Source organism: Ambystoma mexicanum, chromosome 1p (genome assembly GCF_040938575.1).
Source record: "Ambystoma mexicanum isolate Mex_15411 chromosome 1p, UKY_AmexF1_1, whole genome shotgun sequence".
Classification (NCBI taxonomy): Eukaryota; Metazoa; Chordata; class Amphibia; order Caudata; family Ambystomatidae; genus Ambystoma; species Ambystoma mexicanum.
In genome coordinates, this window is record NC_090921.1 from 57,791,817 (window position 1) to 57,810,857 (window position 19,041).

Here is a 19,041-nt window from a genome sequence, read left to right on the forward strand (position 1 = left end):
GGTTGCCGGGGTGCTTGGCACAGGCAAGGCGACCACGAGATACCTCAAAGAACGGAAAGAAGGCGAAAACTGGTTGTCCCCACCAGTCAAGGGAAGGAGCCACTCCGTTAAGAGTTCTCCTCGGTCGTCGGGAAAAAGTGGTGAGACGGTTCAGCAGGGCTCCACCGGGTGGTGTCGTCGAAGCAGGTCGGCTCAGCTCTTCCCTCGTCGGATTCTTGGTCCTGTGGCGACTTCTGAAGTCCCAGTCCCCAAAGCCCTGCTTTTATGCAGCAAACCCCCATTCACCCAGCCTAGCTGTCACTCAAACATGCTAAGTGGTGAGCCGGGCGGCTCACCACTTGGGCCAATCAGGACGGAGTGCGACTTGAGTTACCAAGGTAACTCAGTCCAGGGTGCCTAAATCCCCCTCCACCCCTCCTAAGTACCCCAGACAGAGTGGCACCACTTTGGAGGGCTTCTGTGGAGAAGCCCGCCAAAAGTGGAACAAAGGGCTCCACTTTGGGTCAGAGTTACAGAGGCGAACACCAACGCCATTTTAGAATCAAGTTTTGGCAAAAAGTCCCAACCGGAGTTATAAAAATAAATATATAAACCGGCGGTATGTTTAAGGCTACCGTAAATAAATAATTAAATGTGTTAGCCTAAAACAATGGGAAATCCCATAGGGAAATATTCGCGGTCGAATATAAAAAGTAGTTTCCACTGCCACCAGCCAAAACTCGATCAGGGGGGACGGAGACGTGCCCCCTCGACTAACAGACCCTGGGGCAATCGAATTGCCCCAGCCAGTACGTCCACAATATGATGGTTTGTACTGGTTCTGTTCAGGATTCAAGACTAGCAAAGTCTTTGGTGACTTTACATGCCCTGGGAGACAGTAGTCAGTCCCAGGGTATGGAGTCTATGTTGGGGAGTCCCTAGGACACCCCTGGGTCACGGCACAGAGGGTGCTGTGTGACCCACATCACAAAAATACATGAGGCCCTATGGAGTAAAAGACCCCATAGCCCATTCAACACAAGGTTTAACCAAGAAAACACACTTCAACATGTCCAAGAGTGAGGGTAAAAGAGTCTCACTCTTGGCAGGAGAAAAAAAATTAAACCCCAGAAATCCAGCAAAGCTGCTGGGGGACTCACTAGGTAGGGAAATTCAGCCTAAACAGAGAATTCTCCCTAACACTCAACGGTCAAACCAAAGGTGATCGTCCTCCGAATATTACGTGGCAGCGTGATGGTAGAAGAAAAATCATTGACTACATTTGGGCATCAAATACAATGCTAAATGAGATTCTACAGCTGACGGTCTTGAAATCATCAAGCAGTGACCATAATCCACTTGAACTAACTCTAAAGGCATATTTCCCCAGAAATGCAGAGATCTTCAACCAACCAATTGAGGTGAATCAAAGAGGCAACAGACTAAAATTAAATAGCAAGCAATTGCGGAAATTGAACGAAATGATAACCTCAGAGGAGACCGCTTCATGCGACAAACTAAACTATCCTGCGTTGATAGTAGACTTTCAAATCAAGTTCAAACATCCGAATTGCTGCTTCTATCAAAAGAAATATGAATTTAGTACACTGGTGTCTCTAAAAAAAAAACAACTATGCCGTGAGCTCAGGAAATTAAATAAAGAGCCAGATCCAAATTAATTGTTGCAAAGGAAACATCTAAAGACACAATATCGAAACTGGTTGAAATGCTTCAAAATGATGAGAGATCAAGAAAGAGGTGAACTAACTCTGAAGATCATTTTTTGCCACCAAACAAAGGACCTATAGAACATCATAAATAATAAAACAATATTCCAGCAGGCGAAGACCCATCATGGTATCTCTAAGGCCACTTGGGAACAGCACTTTTTGGTTGTTGGGAGCAACAAACATCAGCTGAGTGACGAAAGACTTGATGAAGTCCAGTCTTGGAATGTAATCGAATCTAAAGAAGATATATCAACAGCAATTCGACACTTAAAAGACTCGCGAGCCGCTGGACCCGATGGCCTTTCCAATGTCACACTGAAACTAAACAACTAGCTGTTGACAAGCTTCATTTTCCATCTACTCCTAACAATTGCAGCAACAAAAATGATACCTAAATCTTGGAACTCAGCCATCATAGCTCCCATTTTCAAAAAAGGATGCCGCGACGATCCGGCCAACTATCGACCAATTGCTCTCTTAGATATCCTGGGGAAGGTATTTGTGTCTTTTCTACAACAGAAATTGTCAAAGTGGGCTATGTATTCCGGTCACTTCGACTTACGTCAGACAGGTTTTACCAAAGGCGTAGGAACATAAGTAAACTTAACTATACTAAACCTGCTGAAATTAAATGCTCTACAACAAGGCAAGAATCTTTTTATTGCCTTTATTGATATGAAACAGGCCTTTGACTCCTTAGATCGAACAAAATTGTGGAAAAAACTGCTAAACTGGTTGTGTCCATCTGAATTACTGCAGCCGATAATGGCTCTCCACAAAAATACCTCAGTTAGAGTGCGAATCAACGAAGCAGGTGAACTGACTGATAAAATAAGAACGAATAAAAGAGTCAAACAGGGGTGCCCTTTAACTGCCCTGTTATTCAATCTTTTCATATCCGATATATCTGAAGCATTTACACAGACACGCTGTTTCCCCCCGAGGATAGACAACAACAGCATTAGCTGGATAATATACGCAGACGATATTGTCCTAATAGATGCAACACCAATTGGACTTCAGAGACTGTTATATGCATTGGAAAGCTATCTATCAGACAATTTGCTGCAAACCAATGTAGAAAAAACAAAGGTCATGTCGATCGGAACTACATCCAAAAGATTAACAAAGAACTTTAGATGGAACCTTGATGTACTTCAGATCCAACCTGTATCATCTATTAGATACCTGGGCATTGTTTATAACATCTCAATAAGAGAGCATGAGTGGATCTGCGACCTGAAACAACGTATGTTGACATTTGCATTACAAGGATCGAAGCTACATGCCGAATATGGGAAATGTACCTCCAAACCTGTAGTAACCTTTTATACAGAAAAGGTTATTCCCTCAATCACGTTTGGAGCTGAGGCTGGATGGAACCCAGATTATCATATATGGCCAACCCTTGAAGGTCTCTTCTGGAGACGCATCCACCAAAAGGTGTTTCAATGATTTCTATTAGACATGAACTCGGAATTGAATCAATGCATAACATAGTTGTCTGGAAATCTTTGGCCATGCTCCGAAAGATGTCACTAAAGGACCAGGCCCCGGCCTACAAAGTTTTTGCAAATATGATCCATCAAAAACACTGTAGTATTACACAAAATTGGACTAGCGGTCTAAAACTGATTTTGGATACTACAGATGTAACGTGGGAAACCTTGATAGACACTCCCCAAATTGCGAAACAAAAACTAAGGAAATGGAATTGGATAGAGAACTTAGAACGAATAAATCTCCTATCTACGTCGATCGACTTAGGCTCTCTAACAAATTGTCTGGATCACCTACCAAGCTACCTACAAAAATTTCCCTCAAGGAAACACCGTAATCAATTTCTGAGACTGCGGCTGAACGCACACACAACAAAGGAGATTCTATGGAGACGAAAAGCCCCTAAAATTGAGAATAATCTTTGTAGGTTTTGTGAAATCACATTCGAATCTGTAAAACACCTAGTCATTGAATGTCCTAAAATTAAGGAACATCGTACTCGCTATTTGGGCGCTTTTGCGCCAATTGACGAGGATATGGACAAATGGTGGCACCATATACTATCTGGATCAAACATGCCACTGACATGTGCAGTTTGCGATTTAGTGGAGCATATTCTGAATGAGGACCAGTGTCAATCAGAAAGATTCCCTTTCCTTCCTTCATTGAATGATTGTCATTGAAAGACTGTAATTTCCATGTGTTGTCTTTGTTTTCTTGTTCTCTTGTCCTCCTGCGGATTTATGCTTATGTATGTGAAAGCAGGATCGTCTATTGTTTATTGTAATTGAAGTTTATTTGTAAACTAATTGTTACAATTAAAATAAAAAACATTAAAATAAAAATATTCTTGACCCTAACAGAAGTTAGATGTTGTGCTGTGATTCACACCTGCATGCTGTGATGTCATGAATGATCTGTTACTGGAATGCATTCGCGGGTATCCTGAGTATCCTACGGATGACAGTTAGGGAGGGGCTGGCTGAGTGACAGGGTGTGGCGGTGGATGTCCTTTCCTACTGGTTGTTTTGTTACCAAGAAGCGGGATAGGAGAGGGATGAAGAGGGGGTACATTGAAGGCAGGTACCAAGATTGCTTCTCTCTTGCTGAAATTCAGTATAACAATAAGAGCATGGGGCTGGAGGCAGTGTGTTAGCTGGAAGGAGGTAGGTAGCCCCTGCCTTGGCGTGTGCAGGATAAGCATTGCAGAGTGGGGCTAGTTGAGGCTCGGCAATCTCCTGGAGCTCTCTGGCTGGGCGGAAAGTTGGTCACTGAGCAGTGGAGATCCAGTTCTGTGTAGTGTGGCCATTGTGGTGTGTTTTCGGGGAGGCTGCATGTAGACCCTGAACTAGCGTGTGCAGGATAAGCATTGCAGAGTGGGGTCTTTGAGGCTTTGCAATCACCTGGAGCTCCCTGGGTGGAGGGAATGTTGGTCACTGAGCAGTGAAGAATCAGTTATGTGTATTGGAATGTTGGGGCTGGAGTCAGTGTGGCCATTGCTATGTGTTTGCTGGGAGGCATCATGTACCCCCTGACCTGGTGTGTGCATGATAATCAATGCAGAGTGGGGCCAGTTGAGGCTCTTTAATCTCCTGGAGATCGCTGGGTGGGGAGAATGTTGGTCACTGAGCAGTGAAGATCCAGTTCTGTGTATTGGAATGTTGGGGCTTGCGTCTGAGTGGCTACTGTTGTGTGTTTGCTGGGAGGCTGTATGTAGCCTCTGCCTTGGCGTGTGCAGGATAAGCATTGCAAAGTGGGGCCAGTTGAGGCTCTTTAATCTCCCGGAGCTCTCTGGGTGGGGAGAATGTTGGTCACTGAGCAGTGAAGATCCAGTTCTGTGTATTGGAATGTTGGGGCTGGAGTCAGAGTGGCTACTGTTGTGTGTTTGTTGTGAGGCTGCATGTAGCCCCTGACTTGGCGTATGCAGGATACACATTGCAGAGTGGGGCCAAGTCAGGCTGTGCAATCTCTTGGAGCTCTCTGGGTGGAGGGAATGTTGGTCACTGAGCAGTGGAGATCCAGTTCTGTGTGTTGAATGTTGGGGCTGGAGTCTGTGTGGTCATTGTGATGTGTTTGCTCGGAGGCTGCTTGTATTGGAGCTAGAGTTAGGAACCAGATTTGGTTGGGAGTTTAGCTGAAGTGAAGTGATTTCAGCAGATCAAACTAGTAAATGCGGGCCACAATAAAGCGCTACTTTATGTACAATCATATATTTTTCTCAGACATTAGCAATTTGTCATCACCTTTGCTTAGGAGTTCATAAATGTTAATGATCTTTTGGGGGGTTCTGCAGTAGGATTTGATTAGTCACTGCTGCAGTGTTCTAGCTCTGCCTCGTCCCTTGCATTTGCCTCAACCTGAACACGTGATTAATCTATGCTTATCTAAATTAGAAAAAGCGAGCTCCAGATGTGATCGCAATGCATTCATATATAAAGCGGCATGACACATTGTTGCTGCTCCTAAGCGCAGCATTTACATGTGATAATAGCCCAATTATTTGGGGTTCAAATCTGTGGCCTTCAGGCTGCACACACACATGTCCTGGGTGAGCGCTGGAGTGCATACCCACACACACACACACAAACACACAGATACCGGTACAATAACACCCTATACATCACAAACACTGCATCCGTTCTGTGGTTCAAATCTGTGTCCTACAGGCTGCACACAATGTCATGCGTGAGCGCTTGAGTACACATGAACACACACACACCCCTGTGCAAAAACACCCTATACATCACAAACACTGCATCCGCTCTGTGGTTCAAATCTGTGGCCTACAGGCTGCACATAGATGTCCTAGGTGAGCGCTTCAGTACAAACACACACACCTGTGCTATAACATCCTATAAATCACAAAATACGTTGTGCTCTTAGAACAGGCCTGTAACACACACTGCCTTCTGTGCAGTTACAACTGTATATTGCATTCCCTTATTGCCACTTCTTTCCAACACACTTATACTGCCTTGTATATTAAGACTAGTTCATGTCTATTTCACTCTAAGCCCCTATGCTCTGTAGTGGCCGCCACACATGTCGCATGCACAGCACTTGTGTCACGTGCAGAGCACATGTGCATCAGTAACACCTCCATCTATGCAGCTCCAGCCCTCCCACTGGAAGCGTCGCCCTGTGCATTCCTCCCTTCACAGCCCAGCTCAGTGCAGTGTAGCAGCAATCCCCCCAGCCCGCCTTACACCTGTCCAGTACGACATACAGGTAACATGACCCTAGAACTCCATTCATTGATTGAGACACCATACTTCAGACTAACAGTACCTAAACTATGCAGTGACCACACTTCCCCACCACGATACACTGCTGCAAAGTGACAGCTATGCACTATACAAAATATATTCAACATTGACATTTGACCGTCTGTGTCTGATATAGCTCACAGAGAATGTGTCAATCTTGAGGATATAAGTCCCATTGCTGCTACAAAAGGCATATTACAGACAGAGCAGTGTCATATCTGCTACAAAAGACGTATTACAGACAGAGCAGTGCCATATCTGCTACAAAAGACATATTACAGACAGAGCAGTGCGATATCTGCTACAATAGACATATTACAGACAGAGCAGTGCCATATCTGCTACAAAAGACATATTACAGACAGAGCAGTGCGATATCTGCTACGATAGACATATTACAGACAGAGCAGTCCCATTGCTGCTACAAAAGACGTATTACAGACAGAGCAGTCCCATTGCTGCTACAAAAGGCATATTACAGACAGAGCAGTCCCATTGCTGCTACAGAAGGCGTATTACAGACAGAGCAGTCCCATTGCTCCTACAAAGCGTATTACAGACAGAGCAGTGCGATATCTGCTACAAAAGACGTATTACAGACAGAGCAGTCCCATTGCTCCTACAAAAGGCATATTACAGACAGAGCAGTGTGATATCTGCTACAAAAGACATATTACAGACCGAGCAGTCCCATTGCTCCTACAAAAGGCATATTACAGAAAGAGCAGTGCGATATCTGCTACAGTAGACGTATTGCAGACAGAGCAGTCCCATTGCTGCTACAATAGACATATTACAGACAGAGCAGGCCCATTGCTCCTACTAAAGGCATATTACAGATAGAGCAGGGCAATTTCTGCTACAATAGACATATTACAGACAGAGCAGTCCCATTGTTGCTACAAAAGGCGTATTACAGACAGAGCAGTATAGTGTATTACAAACAGAGCAGTGCACTGCTGCTACAAAAGGTTAGGGTATTCATTTTTTTAATTTCTATGGGTGCTTGGAGCCAATGGAATACTGGCAACAACTGGCCTGGAGGGAAAATTCACTTTTCTAGCCCATGGTGCAAGGGCCCAAACCCCACAGTGCAGTGGCCCGAACTTGCAGAACAAGTGATCTCAATACCAACCACTCTCCGTCCCACACATTCTCCAGTAATCTCAATACCAACCTCTCAGGAAAGCTGCATTGTGAGCCTGGTTTTCCACGTGCTACAGTTTTCTAATTCGTCTCCTCCCATCCCAGCTTTAGAGCAATGTAAAGAGGGGGAAAAGCTTGAGAATTTATTGGTGGAGCAGAGCCCTTGCTGAACCAGGGGATTTTGCTGGGATGGGAAAAGACCGATACCTGGCTTTCTACCTCCCGAGCCCACAACACAAAGCCCATACCCGCACCCTGTGCACCCACCCCTCACAACATGAGATCCTCACCTGCCATCCTGCCTCCCCACCAGTATTCTTAACAGACATTGTTAAAATTATTTATAGAGTAAAAATATAGAGTATAAACCCACATGAGTGATGCTTTACAGATAGTTAACGAAAATAATGCACAGTGAGGAAAAATGATTTGCTCAGGATCACATCGTTTATGAAGTATGGAAGTTGGGAATTTGAGCCCTGTCTTCCTGCTTCCACAGTTTCCCATTCTGAAATCAGGGGAGACTGCTTAGTCTTTTTCATCTTGAATATTAAAAACAAAAAAAACTGCTCTCTGCCAAGTTGTTATTTAATAGCTAAACTTGTTTACTGTTAATTACAATTAAAATGTATTATAATTGTAATCAATGCCCGTACAATTGTGTGTACTTTCAATGTACCAAGTCACAAGATAAAGCAACCCAGAAAATATAAAAGAAGCAGTCACTGAAACATATGTTCATAAAGCAAGTAGTCATCACTTAGAAAAAAGAACGTGGGTCAAGTCACTCCCACACTCGGGTGCAAAGGCATACAGGTCGGATATCAAACTGCTGCCCAACCCTTCCAGATGTGTATCACCATCTCATTTACCCAGATCATCCTCCGGTGTCCTTCCCTTGCATCACATTATCAATGCCCCCCTGATTCTTACAATTAGCTTGCAGCCCGCAGTGCCCCTTTTGCTCCAGGCTTTAACTATTAATTCAATCTCCTTCCCTTAACTTGCACGCACCTCCTTCCCTTGGCAACATTGCACAATCACTGATTCCTTGCCATTCACACCCTTTAACAGCCCATCACACCAGGCCCATGTCTTGCCCCTCACCACCTTTTGTTGCCCTGTCTGACAGTTATATAAGAGACCACCTTGACCTGCCATTCATCCTCTGCCAGACAGGACAGGAAGTCGTGATTGGGATCCTGCTGGAAATTGTGGCTATGCGGTCTGCACTTGGATAATGCAGAGTGAAAAACGGCAAGGGGACGTGCTTTTTTTTTGTGCTCCAAGTTGCACTTTATTGGAAAGTTGGTAGCATATTTCAGCTCACTGAAGCATAGAGGACTGCAAGGGGGAACACGCCTTGGACCTGGTGATGAAGAGGGAGCAGGACCGGCCTATTATATTCATGTGTGTTTTCAAATTTGGTAGAGAGAGAGAGAGAGAGAGAGAGAGAGAGAGAGAAAGGGAGACAGAGAGGGAGAGGAAAAGGGAGAGAGGGAGAGGGAGAGGGAGAGGGAGTGAGAGAGGGAGAGAGTGAGAGAGAGAGAGGGAGAGAAGGAGAGAGGGAGAGGGAGAGGGAGATGGAGGGATAGAGAGGGAGAGAGAGGGATAGAGAGGGAAAGAGAGGGAGAGAGAGAGAGAGAGCGAGAGGGAGAGGGAGAGGGAGAGAGAGAGAGAGAGGGGGACAGAGACAGTTTCGGTGACTGGGGGAATGTGTTTTAGTGTATTTTGTGACCAGGTCATCTATAGGTGCAAGGATGTATCGGTGTTCATGTGACTTTGTATATGAATCTGGTGTTGATTTGCATGTGTGTCTTTTGAGGGTCACATAAGAGCACAAGGTTCTGGACGAGACAATGACAATGAAAAGCAATCACAGACTTTTGGGGTCATTCAGAGTTGGGTGGTAATAGTAAATTCATCAGTATTCGTTTTACTGCATGAACGGCGGCACAGGAGCATCCCTCCAATAGAGTGAATTTCTTTTTTTAGAAATAGCCGTGTCAAGGGGACCCTTCTGTGCATTACGACAATCAACAGTAGTGATATGAGCCTCTACTGTGCAGACATGGAAAAAAGGAACCATTTCACATTACCGCCCTTGGATGTGGTATTTCTGAAACAGCACTGGAGATCTTCCAGAAATAGCACGGTCGGAGCTGGTAACTTTCTTCAGCGGTATTAAAAAATCTGCCCACCTCTGAATAGCCCCCCTTTATTTGCAGTCTTCTAATAATGACTATCTGAATATTACATAATTCTGTGCATGCCCAAAAGTAAGTGCCCCAAATAGTCCCAGGGCCATTCCTATACCCACTATATAAGTAGCATCAGTGAGTGCTATTTAAGGTGCTATTAGGCTATATTTGCATGACCACACAGGGATCAAGAATGCACCAAACACGGGGGACGCATTCGCACAGAATCAAGCCGAGGGCAAACTCTAATAAGTCATGGATCTTGATCACCTGCTGTGCATTCTACCAGGCTCATGGTGTAAGGGGCACAGGGGTGCCAACATTACCATGCAAGGTCACATAATCATACTGGAACATGCCCCTGCCGCATAGACCCCTCCCCCTCTCGCCATCTGTGGGGGCCATGTGCCTCCCGCCATTTACACAGAATCTTTGCAACACTATTTCATTGTGGCAGCCTGGACCCCACCCCCTCTTGCCATCTGTGGGGGGCCATGTGCCACCCCCATTTACACAGAATCTTTGCAACACTATTTCATTGTGGCAGCCTGGACCCCTCCCCTCTAAACATCTGTGGGGGCCATGTGCCCCCCCCCCTTTTACACAGAATCTGAGCAAGCTTTGCAAAACACTGGTTGGGGCTTAAGCGAGGGGTTTTGATTTAAGGCTCACAAGCAAACTCTAGCGAAAATGCCCTCTGCTTACATATCTAATAACACAAATGATAGAACTCATAGGTAAGCTTCACACCTGCCATCATGGTGTCTGTTTATACAGCGCGTCCCACCATACACCTGGACCGCTCTGTAATTAAGGGGTGCTACTAATACCCAACTCATGTGAGCACATGTGTTAACCTCAGTGGGACAAAGAGTCTGAGTTGCTCCGATAGTGATTTAAGCCTCTAAATCAACGGCAGCCTTTGGCGCTTCAGATTTATTTATTTAGCCATTTTTAAAGCGCTCACACAGCCGTGGGCATCGAGGCGCTGTTAAGAGTTTTTTTTTTAGTTGCATCATTGTTTTTTTGTTTGTTTTTTGTCCTAGTTTCGTATTTATAACGCGCTTAAATACCCAGAGGTTTCTAAGCACGGACCTGGGGATCGAACCTGTGTTGCTTCATGTCTACTTTCTTCCAAGGCGGGCAGAATGCACTTACTTGGCGAATGGACGATTAGACTGGAAAGAGATTTCTGGACGGACCCATTCAGCCGGAGCCTGAATCGCCTGGTCTCACAGTATGAGGGTGACAGACTGCGGTTACACTCATGACTGCTTCATGCTGAGGAAATGAGGGCCCGGACTGCTTCACCGCAGCACATGTTGGAAGTAGTCAATGCGCGTCCCATGGGGAATGGGCAGGGCACCGTATTTACAGAGGCCGTCTGCACGTGTGCACAGGCGATGTGCTGTGCAACCCCCGTGCGTGCGGTGTACTGGCGTGGGTGCACGTATGCTGCTCCCTGCACCCAGGTGGGTGCTGGGAGGCATTTCCTCGGGATGCGACGCGCAAGGACCCGTCGCGCCCTCCATGTCTGGCGCATCCCACGGCAAACATGCATGCATGCATGCATGGGCGAGCAGGGACCCTGGCATGCATTGCACCCCCTGCACCTGTTCCCTGGAGACAAAGAGCAGGGTGCCTCTTTTCTACACATTGCAATGTGGACCCCATTTCTGAAGTCGGGGTGCTCATTGAAATGTGCCGAAATGCCCCTTTACTTGTGCACCTGTGCAAAGGGAAAGGGAAGGGGAAGGGGAATGTGTGCTGATTCTGAAAGGCAGGGCATGGACACTTTTTTGGGGGCACGAGTGAAGGCTTTGAGGGTAGACCTGGTACTTTAGCTCCCACTCGTGTGCCTGCCCCAGGTGCCAGGCTCCTAACATTGCAATCCTCCTGGACTGGTTCTTCTTGCAGAGTGGCGCCTCCCCTTCACCCTCCTTCCAGGAGAGCCTCTGGTTCTACGCCTGTATGAACATTTCATGCTGGCATAACCCCAAAGATGCCAATCACATGAGCCTCGCTTTACAGCAGGTGGATATCAGCAGAGGGGCACCCGTCCAGTCCATTGTGAATGTGAAACGCCCCTGAAAAGGGGGGGGGGGGGGTAAAAGCAGAGAGCAAAGGCAGCGCTGCCCGGCTTTACTCCTTGACTGCGGCACCCCCTATTGAGAATGTTGAAGGCCCACGCACGGGATTACCAACACGTACCGCAATTATTTAAAACAGGACTCCATTTCCACCCTACCCAGCCTCGCCCAACCGCCCATTTCTTCTAACCTCTGTCTCTCTCCTTCCTGGTGCATTGTACATTATTTTGGGTACATCAAACTTCCCCCAAACAGCCCTGAAGATGAACAGCCCTTAAAGGAGATTGAGGCGGATAATCCAGGAACCTACCCTCAGGCCAGTAGGAGATTTGCCGTGCCCACGGATCCCTGTTGAGAAAGCTCCCCTGGGACCTTTGGCCACTGTACCCGACACACATCCTACAATAGCTGAGCCTGCTCAGAGGTGTGTCTTACCAGCAAGCAGGGCCATCGGGCACAGGGCTGCACCCTTCATTGTGAGGGCCATCGGGCACAGGGACAGGACTGCGCCCTTCATTGTGAGAGGCTTGCCAGCAAGCAGGGCCATCGGGCACAGGGACACGGCAGCACCCTTCAATGTGAGAGGCTTGCCAGCAAGCAGGGCCATCGGGCACAGGGAGAGGGCTGCACCCTTCAATGTGAGAGGCTTACCAGCAAGCAGGGCCATCGGGCACAGGGACAGGGCTGCACCCTTCAATGTGAGAGGCTTACCAGCAAGCAGGGCCATCGGGCACAGGGACACGGCAGCACCCTTCAATGTGAGAGGCTTGCCAGCAAGCAGGGCCATCGGGCACAGGGAGAGGGCTGCACCCTTCAATGTGAGAGGCTTACCAGCAAGCAGGGCCATCGGGCACAGGGACAGGGCTGCACCCTTCAATGTGAGAGGCTTACCAGCAAGCAGGGCCATCGGGCACAGGGACACGGCTGCACCCTTCAATGTGAGAGGCTTACCAGCCAGCAGGGCCATCGGGCACAGGGAGAGGGCTGCGCCCTTCATTGTGAGAGGTTTACCAGCCAGCAGGGGCATCAGGCACAGGGAAAGGGCCGCACCCTTCAATGTGAGAGGCTTGCCAGCAAGAAGGGCCATCGGGCACAGGGCTGCACCCTTCATTGTGAGAGGCTCACCAGCAAGCAGGGCCATCGGGCACAGGGACACGGCTGCGCCCTTCAATGTGAGAGGCTTGCCAGCAAGCAGGGCCATCGGGCACAGGGACACGGCTGCACCCTTCAATATGAGAGGCTTACCAGCAAGCAGAACCATCGGGCACAGGGACACGGCTGCACCCTTCATTGTGAGAGGCTTACCAGCAAGCAGGGCCATCGGGCACAGGGACACGGCTGCACCCTTCAATGTGAGAGGCTTAGCAGCAAGCAGAACCATCGGGCACAGGGACACGGCTGCACCCTTCATTGTGAGAGGCTTACCAGCAAGCAGGGCCATCAGGGACAGGGATAGGGCTGCACCCTTCATTGTGGGGGCCATCAGGCACAGGGCTGCACCCTTCATTGTGAGCGCCATCAGGCACAGGGACAGGGCTGCGCCCTTCAATGTGAGAGGCTTACCAGCAAGCAGGGCCATCGGGCACAGGGACAGGGCTGCACCCTTCAATGTGAGAATCTTACCAGCAAGCAGGGCCATCGGGCACAGGGAGAGGGCTGCACCCTTCAATGTGAGAGTCTTACCAGCAAGCAGGGCCATCAGGCACAGGGAGAGGGCTGCACCCTTCATTGTGAGAGGTTTACGCTTTCTGTGCTCAGCGTAAGGATTGGATCACTGCCCTCTCACCTCTGCTCAGGAGAGGATAGCTCTGTCTTTTAAAGCATTTTCCATCCAATCACAATCATTCTTTGAGATGAGCTGTTCACCTGCACCAATCACTGCCACATATTTCGAGGTTGCATCTGTTTGTTTTCTCATCCTGGAAAAGTCCCTTAATTCCTTTCCAAACTGGATTGGCTGGGGTTCAACCCTGGCAGGGGAAACAGACAGGAGTGTGCGTTGCATGTGTGAAGGCATGGTGACAGAGAATACATGAATTAACTCAATACAGGCACTGTCGACCTGCAGTTTAGGGGAAACACATGTAATGCTACATAGGTGATCATACATTCTACCACGAAGTGATGGATTGGAATGACTTTTATCATATCCCCTGTATGCCAACGAGAGGGGGTGGCACGGGCATTCTCCTGAGACTTTCCCTGTATGCCAACGAGAGGGGATGGCACGGGCGATCTCCTGAGATTTTCCATGTATGCCAACAAGAGGGGATGGCACGGGCATTCTCCTGAGACTGTCCCTGTATGCCAACGAGAGGGGATGGCACGGGCATTCTCCTGAGATTTTCCCTGTATGCCAACGAGAGGGGATTGCACGGCCATTCTTCTGAGACTTTCCATGTATGCCAACTAGAGGGGATGGCACGGCCATTCTCCCGAGACTTTCCCTGTAAGCCAACAAGAGGGGATGGCACGGCCATTCTCCCGAGACTTTCACTGTATGCCAACGAGAGGGGGTGGCACTGGCATTCTCCTGAGACTTTCCCTGTATGCCAACGAGAGGGGATGGCACGGGCATTCTCCTGAGACTTTCCCTGTATGCCAACTAGAGGGGATGGCACGGCCATTCTCCCGAGACTTTCCCTGTATGCCAACGAGAGGGGATGGCACGGCCATTCTCCCGAGACTTTTCCTGTATGCCAACTAGAGGGGTGTCATGGCCATTCTCCCAAGACTTTCCCTGTATGCCAACGAGGGGGGATAGCACGGCCATTCTCCTGAGACTTTCCCTGTATGCCAACTAGAGGGGATGGCATGGCCATTCTCCCGAGACTTTCCCTGTATGCCAACGAGAGGGGATGGCACGGCTATTCTCCCGAGACTTTCCCTGTATGCCAACGAGAAGCCCCCACTCATGTCTCCCACCACCCCACCCCCCAGCAGTGCAGGGGCAGCCTCCACCAGGCCCCCACCCATGTCTACCACCACCCCCACCCCCCAGCCACCAGGGGCACCCTCCACCAGGCCCCCATTCATGTCCAACTCATGTCTCCCACCACCCCCACCCCCCAGCCACCAGGGGCAGCCTCCAACAGGCCCCCACTCATGTCCCCTATTACCCCCACCCCCCAGCAGTGCAGGGGCAGCCTCCACCAGGCCCCCACTCATGTCTCCCACCACCCCCACCCCCCAGCCGTGCGATTTTCCTGGGTACGTGTACTTCAGGGTGCGCGGGAAGTTCCACACGCGATTGGCCTGGGTATGTGTACCTCGGGGTGCGCGGGAAGTTCCACACGCGATTTGCCTGGGTACGTGTATTATGGGGTGCGCGGGAAGTTCCACACGCGATTTGCCTGGGTACGTGTACTTCGGGGTGCGCGGGAAGTCCCACATGCGATTGGCCTGGGTATGTGTATTTCTGGGGTGCACAGGAAGTTCCACACGCGATTGGTGGAAATCCACGTGTGCTCTGTCATCACGTGTAATGAGGGAAACACCCGCGCGCCTCACGTCACAGACGCGCTCACGCGCTAAGGGCCTTTGGTCCAATGAAATCGCATATGCGTGCTGACGTGCATACGCGCTAAGGGCCTTTCCTCGATTTACACACAGACGTGCAGCATTTTCACGTGCCAAATCACTCCGTATCAAGCTGGCCACGCGTAAGCACACGGAAGACCACGCTCCTGCCCAAAAGGCCGAATTACTGCCCCCCAGAGCCCCGAGCAGCCTCCCACGAGCCATCTGCTGCTGCCTGCCTGCCTGCTGCCACCGTGCCCTGCCATTTGGTGCCTGCACATCAGCCATCTGCAGGGGTCCATTTGCTGCGTCCACCCCTGCTGGAACAGAAGACTCCCGACTGGGATACCATTGCTCCACAGCCCAGCCCCAGGACCCAGTTGCCCACCCACTCCTGCTTCTGGGGTTGCCATGTTGGGCACTGCAACAACTGGCACCACTGGCAACCCCCGGCCAGAGAGGCAGAGGGGCACCAGCTTCACTGCCACCGAAGTTGGTGTCCTGGTGGAGAAAGTCCTGGGGCAGTATGATGCGCTCTTCGCAAGTAAGCGCGCCAACAAGGAAGGACGGACTCAGATCTGGACGGACATCGTGACTGCCATCAACGCGGAGGGGGTGGCAGTCCGCGACTACCAACATGTCAAGAAGCGCTGGGATGACTGCAGGTCCAGGACCCTCTTGAAGGCCCGGCGCCTCGTGGAGGGGGGCCGGGGCCACATGAGTACCATCCAGATGAGGGTCCTGGAACGCATAGGCCCAGCGCTCCACGCCCAGATCCTTGAGAGGCAGACCCGTCTGGAGTTGAGCTGTAAGTGGCCAAGCATTGCTGTGTGAGACAGGGCATGTCGCAGTGTGCTGGTTGTCTGATACTTGCCTGTATGTGTGACATAGGCCATGTATGCATGTGTGTGTGCAGGGACGTCATGCATGTGAGACCAGTAATGTGTGAACCACATGGTTGGTGCATGTGTTCAAATGCAACATGGGTTGCCCTATGTGGAATGGCCACATGAAAGCATGCCAGTCTCTGTTCCTGGACATGGGTGAGGGATGGGTGCTGATGCCATGTACATGTATGCTGTACATGTCTGTGTGTCTGACCTGCGTGTCTGTGACTTGTGAATGCCAGGGATGCATGACACATGTCTGTCGCAATGTTCAGGTTCACTGATGCAGCCTAGTCATCCTTGTATCCACTGTGTCTGTGGTGTACGAGGCCAGATGGATGAAACTAGGGTGAAGTGTGTGCATGTGATAGGCATGGCACATGATGCATGTGAGTTCCAAAACAACAGTGTATGTTTCAAGAATCACTTGGACATGTATGCTAATGTCCATAGCATGCGCCATGCCTGTTACCGCATGTGTTTTACCTGCACTGAGCCATGTGTTGTGGAGGGACATGATGGAAGTGATCTTTGACAGTGCCACTCATCTGCTATTGCTTCCTGTCTAGGGGACCAATGTACAGTACCCTGATGCTTGTGTTCTATGTCTCCCTCTACACAGTGCCACGTGAAGAAGAGGGCGTAGACGGCTCTGTGGAGCAAAGCGGCGGGGATGCCCCCACGGCTGCAGCGGAAGGGGTGGGTGAGCCCCCAGAGGGGCTTGCAATGGCGGAAGACTGGGTGGAGCCATCCACGTTGGTGGTTTACACAGAGGAGGAGGAGGCCGCTACTGAGGCGCACATGGGGCCTGGTGGGGGCATCCCTGCTGGTGCAAGTGTTGCTGTCCAGGGGTAGGGGCAGGAGGCAGCACAGGTCGCCGTGGAGGGGCCTGTGCATGTCACTGGCCCTGACACTGTGACTGCACCACCATGCACCAGCAGGGATGCCCCATCCCAGGCCCGTCCGCAGGTAGGGGGGATGTCCATGTCATCTGACTCCCCTCCACCTGCGTACGAGGGGACCCCTGGTCGTATGGAAAAGGTCCTGATTGGTGTTGTGTTGCGCACAGGTGCAATTCATGATGAGGTGCGTGCTTCCCGGGAGGAGCATGCACGTCATCACAGAGAGCACTGTGCCGACGTGGCCCAGTTGGGAACGGCCATGGTCGGGGGTCTCCTACATGTGTCGGCCAATCTGGCGACCCTCTCCTCCTCTGTGGAGACTATGCACCAGTCGTTCTCCATGCCGTCTTCCGGCCCAGATGCCACCAGGGCCCCCTGTGGACCTGCCCCGACCAATGCAGCCGGCTCGGTGGGGATGCCATCCCTGCCACAGTCGGGAGTCGGAGGTCCAGCAGGGGTGGACACACCAGCAACTGGACCCCAGCAGATGGAGGATGTGACGGCATCATCGGGCAGGGCATGTGCACGACGGCGTCGGTGGATACCATCAGCCTGGATGCCGTCGTGCTGGCACAGGCAGTTGCGTCGGAGGCAGCAGCAGGCTCGACGTGGGAGGCATCATGGCTCGGGGCCATCAACATCAGGGGTGCAGGCATCGGCCGGAGGGCAGGAGAACCCTGGAATGGGAGTGGCTTCCGTGTGGGAGCGGTTGGGCCAGCAGATAGGTGCGGAGCGGCAGCGGGCAGAGGAAGAACGGCTCACAATGGTCAGGGCGGAGAACTCCATGCGGAGGGCGCTGAGGCGGGCTGAGTGCCTCGAGGGTCTTCGCAGGGAGTTGGAGCTGGACACTGCTTTATCCCTGCGAGACCCCGGGGCCAGGGAACATGCCCGCCTCCAAGCCATTGAACAGGAGTTCGATGATGCCCTGGCCCATGACAACATCCAGTGAGCCGTTGGACTAGCCCGCTGCCCATGTAAATAGTTATGTAGTTAGTGTCAGGTTTCCTTTGTTTTTGCATTTTCTTTGGGCCTTTTGGACAATGGGCCACATTTTTGTATATAGTTATTTTTTATTAGGTAGTGTTGGTTTCATTTCTTTTTTTGGGATCATGGACCCTGGCTTGTTCACCTGTACATATTTCACTGTTGGATTTTCTTTTCTTTTTACTATTTACCCATGGAGCAATGGCTTTCAATTATAATTTCCCATTGGATTTTCTTTTCTGGACTGTGACTTTGGACACCATTCCTTTGGATTCTGATTTTTGGTTTTGCATTTTTTCACGGACATGCTTCTTTTTACTTTTTTTACATTCCCATTTCTGTTAGTTTATTTTTGATTCAATTCATGTTTTCTTTAATACATATTATTTGATCAAACTTCAATGTGTAGTATCATCTCATTGGTTTCATGCATATCATGATATGGGTTTTGAGATTCACTGACACTCATTGGGTGTATGTGAGGGACATGTGTTCGTTTCCAAACTTGCAATTGCAGTTCTATCATGTTATTGCCATTTCTGAGTGGGTGGATGCAATACTCGGGTGGGTGTTTTGCATTTGGAGGCTGACCATAGGGACCGGGGATCTAGATTGTGATGACATGTTGGCTGGGGAACATGAGTTGGACAAGAGTGGGAGCCTGCTGGCATGTGCCCCACAGTGATGGGGGGTGAGGGGGCAAGGGAACATGAGTTGGACATGAGTGGGGGCCAGCTGGCAGGTGCCCCACAGTGCTGGGGGGTGAGGGTGCAGGAGAACATGAGTTGGACATGAGTGGGGGCCTGCTGGCAGGTGCCCCACAGTGCTGGGGGGTGG

General features: G+C 49.9%; 1 long non-coding RNA gene across 2 annotated transcripts in view; it reads right to left on the minus strand.

Annotated features, from left to right (window-relative positions):
• LOC138581600 (uncharacterized) overlaps positions 1-13,680 on the minus strand; it is a 965,149-nt gene extending 951,469 nt beyond the window's left edge. For both annotated transcript variants that reach the window (XR_011304928.1, XR_011304989.1), the window contains exon 1: positions 13,596-13,680. This is a non-coding gene — a long non-coding RNA (uncharacterized lncRNA). The remainder of the gene's footprint in view (positions 1-13,595) is intronic.
• Between the last annotated feature and the right edge of the window lie 5,361 nt (positions 13,681-19,041).